The sequence below is a fragment of the Callorhinus ursinus genome, unplaced genomic scaffold (assembly GCF_003265705.2).
Source record: "Callorhinus ursinus isolate GAN/ISIS: 27379988/994484 unplaced genomic scaffold, GSC_fseal_2.0 scaffold1229, whole genome shotgun sequence".
Classification (NCBI taxonomy): domain Eukaryota; kingdom Metazoa; phylum Chordata; class Mammalia; order Carnivora; family Otariidae; genus Callorhinus; species Callorhinus ursinus.
The window spans coordinates 1,051-6,109 of NW_027398284.1; the positions used below are offsets into that span (position 1 = coordinate 1,051).

At 45.5% G+C, this 5,059-nt stretch overlaps 1 long non-coding RNA gene across 1 annotated transcript; it reads right to left on the minus strand.

Annotated features, from left to right (window-relative positions):
* Positions 1 to 3,426: 3,426 nt before the first annotated feature.
* LOC141372119 (uncharacterized) lies at positions 3,427 to 4,413 on the minus strand. Its single transcript, XR_012377437.1, has 3 exons — positions 4,283 to 4,413; positions 3,881 to 4,084; positions 3,427 to 3,561 (listed from the first exon to the last, which is right to left on the minus strand). It is a non-coding gene; the product is annotated as an uncharacterized lncRNA (long non-coding RNA).
* Positions 4,414 to 5,059: the final 646 nt, after the last annotated feature.

Genomic DNA, 5,059 nt, shown 5'->3' on the forward strand with positions numbered 1-5,059 from the left:
GTTTTCCTTCCGCATTCTTTTTCCACTCCTTCCAGGAACCCAGTTGTAAGCATGTTAGATCTCCTGATACCCTGTCAGTGGTACTGCAACCATATCCTTTCCTAAATCTTTTTTCTTTGTGTCTTCAGGTTCATTATCTCTTGATCTTTCTTCAAGGTCACTGACTCTGTTCTTTCATCTCCAATCTGTTAAGTTCGTCTAATAAGTTTACTTCAGATATTGTATTTTTTTAACGCTAGAATTTCCATTTGGTTCTTTTTCCTTAAACATATATTTTTTTCTGTACTGTGGTTTCCCATTGTTTTAGGAGAATATTTTCCTTTAATTCTTTGAGATGTTGAAATTGCTTTGAAATTCTCATCTCTTAATTCTGATATCTGGTCATCTCAGAATTCGTCTTTATTGATTGAATTCTTTCCTGAATATGGATCTTGTGTTCTTATGTCTTCATACGTCTAGAAGTTTGTTTGGATGGTGTCTTCAGCATTTCTAATGATACATTATAGACACTCTGGATTGCCTTATGGTCTTCTAAAGGGTACTGTTTTTTGAATTTGGTTTTGTTCTACTTGGTAGTTCACTGGGCTGAAGTCGAACTCTGAGCTCTAGCTTCCCTACAATTGGGGGTGTTTGTTCACTTGTTTCAGCTGGACTGCTGGAAAGCCGCCCTGCATGTGGGTCATGTGGGGTCGGGGTGAGAGGATGCCAGAGTTAGGGCCCCTCCGAGGCACTCTCCCACCTCAGGTCTCGACATCCCCCGTCGCTCCTCAGCCGCTGTGGTTACCCCCATCTTTGGCCTCTGAGTCTTCATGCCTTCAAGTGTGTGATTTTTCTAAGTGCGGAAGCCACGCTAAAACATTTATTCTGAGGCAAACCCAAAATATAACAAAATAACAAAAAAATGAAAATGAGAACTATAAAAATGGTAAACTCTCTGTTTTGGGGGACCTTCAAGACCACCCCCAGTTTTAATGATTACCTGGGAGAATCCCCCAGGACTCAGCACACAGTCCTCCTCATGACCATGATTGATTTTAGCAATGGGACACAGGGCACAGACAGCCGAGTGAAAGGCCCTGGGGTGAATCTGGAGGAAGCATGGCGCACGGTTCCGGAGCGCCTCCCAGTGGACCCTCACAGGACGCGCTGCACACCCCCAGCAGCACGTTACGAGAACACAAGTGAGATGGTGCCTACCAAGGAAACACAGGAGAGACTCATGGAGGCATTCCTCTGCCTGGCACATGTCAAGGTGCCAGAGTCCCAGAAGGAAGCCTATGTTCGGTATAAACCACGCTGCTTGAATAAATCATTCAGGCACAGTGAGTCTTTCTTATCTGGGAATGGTGGGAGTGCTCCTGAAATCCACATCTCTAGACCTCACCCAAGGGCCAGCCTTGCTTGTGAGCAGGCCTTTCTCAAGTCTGCGTTCCTTTTTCTGCACAGCCTACTGCCTCAGCCAAGGTGTCTTCACAGGAGACGTGCTAGTAGGATTGTGCTGGGACCTCACCCAGCCGGGTGAGACCAGTCTGCATGCCTGCTGCCGGGTCTGCCTTGTATAGGCCCTGGCCAGAGCCCGTTAAAACAGGACCGTTCACCTTTCACCACCATGTCCCAGTGAGAAATCCCAGCTGCCAGCCGTGCTGTAGGCCTGGCAGCCCCTTTGGATCTCAGATGCCAATCACTGGCAGCAGGAGGGTCTCCTGCTGGACCGGAGAGCCTGCCGACAGTTGTGAGAAGCAGAAGTGCCCTCTTTCCTGTGCTCCTCCCCGGTGTTGTGCCACCAGGAGTCTTCACGGTGTCTTCCCAGACTTTCAGCTGAAAGGGTTTTATGCAAGAAGCACAAGACATTTGGGGAGCCTGGGTGGCTCATTTGGTTGAGTGTCTGACTCTTGGTTTTGGCTCAGGTCATGAGACAGGGATCGAGGGACCTCAGGGTCATGAGATTGAGCCCTACATCAGGCTCCGGGCTTGGCGGGGAGTCCACTTGAGATTCTTTCTCTGCCTCTCCCCCCACCCCCGCTCGCTCTTTCTCCTGCTCTCTCTCAAATAAATCTTAAAAAAAAAAGAAGAAGAAGAAGAAGCACAAAGCATTTTTTACATGAAATTACTTTTTTCTTTAGAGAAAGAGAGATAGTGTGGGGGGGGTGGAGGCAGAGGGGCAGAGGGAGAAGGAGAGAGAATCTTAAGCAGGCTCATGACCCTGAGATCATGACCTGAGCCAAAATCAAGAGTCAGACTCTTAAGAGACTGAGCCACCCAGGTTCCCCATACAGGAAAATACTTTTATACAACTTAATCCTGAAGACACATCATGTTTAGGAATTGGTCAAGAGGAAATCTGAATCTTCAAACCATTTCAAAATGGCTTTACATACCCCACCACCGCTTTTGTCCCCATCATTCATCTGGGGAATGGCCCACAGAGATCATGTACTTTCTGGGGCAGCGGCACTTACTAATCAAACTACCTTACTCTCAGGTGCATACAGGGGGAGGGGAGGGAAGTGGGTTCAGGCTCGTGGTCCACTGTTGCAAACTGCAGCTGATCTGGAATGCCAAGCACAAGTTAACAGCAGCCAGACACTCCCGAGACAGATGGGGCTGTGCAGGGTCACCAGCATGGGATGGACCTCCCTCTTGCAGCTTTGGGCAGGGGTCACAAGTTGGTGCCCCTAGCATCTTGATTTCATATGGCCCATCAGAGCATGGGCCCTTGATCGTGGGCAGCTCAGGGAAACCAGATGGCCCAGCCAGCATCCGGGTTGTTTTAATGGTTCATTTCCCTCCAGGGCTTGTGAATTCTTGCACCTGTTGCAGGTCCCAGCTCTGTTTGCGAGCCTGTTCCTCGATTCAGCTTGCCGCTGATCGTGCCATGCTTGAAACAGCCCTGGCAGACCACGTAGGGTCCAGCTTAGAGTCAAGTGCAGGCATTTGGGGTCTGTTGAGTCCAGGGTTCCAGATGATGGGACTTCCAGGCCATGCTGTGAGAGCTGTGCTAAGACGCAGCATCAGCCCTGCTCCAAGGAGGGCTTGAGGGGATGGTGGAGATGGGGGAGGGGGGTGCCTCGTTCTCAGGACACATTGGGAAGCCCACCCTGTTCAGACACCAGCTTGGCCCTCCATCCACAGCTTTTACCTTGCTGTGCAGTGAGCTTGAGTCTGACGAGTTCTTGTGTGAGTGGCTAGTTTTCTCTTTTTCCATTCGTTTTTTCAATAGCCACTAGATTGTTGTATCAAACCTGCATTTGTATTACAGAATTTACCTTAAACTTAGAAGTCTCTTTTCACTTTCCAGTTGAGCACCTTCAGGTATCTTCAGGTGTACGTGATGCCCGTTGTTAACGCACACGTAGATTATTAATGAAACGGAAAAGGAATCCTAGTCTTCCTTCAGAGGGCAGCAGAGAGACTGGAAATGCGGGCAGCGCATGGGCCAGGGCACTGTGGCTTCAGGGTCCTGAGGGCAGGCAGGCAGCAGCCCTGGCGAGGAGCATGGGGACCCAGCGGGCTGGGGTTCTTTACCTCCTAGCTGATGTGGGTCTTGTTTAAATTTCAGGCCTGTAATAAGGACAGATTTCTTAAACTTCCGTATAGCATTGTACTTGTCCAGCTTTCTGATAGCCAATTAAGAATAGATATATATTTTAAAACAACTGAAATCCCAAGAACTAAAAGACTTCTGATAGTTTACTCTGAAAGGCTCCAGTATCATCTCCATTTGTGGATGTAACTCACCCACTAAGAATATTACTTGTGTCCACATGAATCAGTTTGAAAAATACAGGAGCATATTTAGATTATAACAAATTTAGTAGGTCACTCTACATCCACATGATCATTTGCATCCTCCCTGTGTGAACTCAGGTGTGCTTCCTACCTGTGTGCTTTGGAGTTTTGTCTCCTAATGTCAGTTACACGCTGGTCACGTTAGGATGTGTGGGATCACCACGCAGAAGAAATGGGAAGTCACTCGCCCTTGGGCTGTCTAGTAGGCAGTACAGTCAGAATCCTGTGTGGGTGTTGGTGGTTAAAGTCCATACAGGCAAGGAACTTTTTGGTACGATAAATTCTTTGTGATCTCCTGGTAAACATAATCATGCACCATTAAAAAAGTAAAATTTGTTATCAATACATTTTCACCTATTATAACATTATTTTAATAAAATTATATAGAGTTTTAAAAACTAAAATTTATAAATCAACAGATGTACTTTTATAAATTGTCTTAAAATAAGGTGCTTTGGTGTCATGTCCAGAGACTTACTGTTTAAGCATTTACCTGTTGCCTGTGAGTTGGGTAATCTAAACGACTTTTTTCTACTTCAGAGCTAGTTCTGGGAAAGTTGCTGTGATGTGTGAATAGTTAAAGCCTTCCCATACAATTTTATAAATATAGATCGTGGGGATGTGCTTCAGGCACATGGGAGAAATGCAGTATGTTCATAGCTTCAAGGAAGTCAGCTGTTTATGGCAAATGCAGTAGCTGTTAGAAGAAAAACATGCAAGTAAATTTAGGAATTTGCTAAATTGTTTTATAGAACTTATGCGGAATTGTGAGGATTATTTAAATCCCACTAAATTCTTGGGTACCCATGTAACTCCTGAGTACTCATACACAGTATGACAGAACTCCACGAAGTATATTTCCACCTTTAAACTTGGAACCTGGGACAGCCCCAGGCAACATGGAGCTTTTGAGCAACTCCCAAGTGCTCGACATACACCTATCATTAAGTAGTAGTCTTTTAGAACCAAGAGAAATTGCCACACCTCTGTTGAGCTTAAAAATTATTTCCCTTAGTTATCCTCCATCCTAACATAGTGTTGGCACACAAAGTATAGGAAAACCAACCATCACTTTTGGTACATAACATATGAAAAATATTAGTTGGTGATTGAAAAATTTCCAAGTAATTTTGTCTAATTATAATGTAATTAATTCAGATATTCTGTATTCCAGGACCTTTTTTCAATCAGTGCTTATGTTTATGCCCAGAAGCCACAACTGGATATTCATAGTTTTGAAGGCACATTCACCAGGGTAAGTTAAATCTTT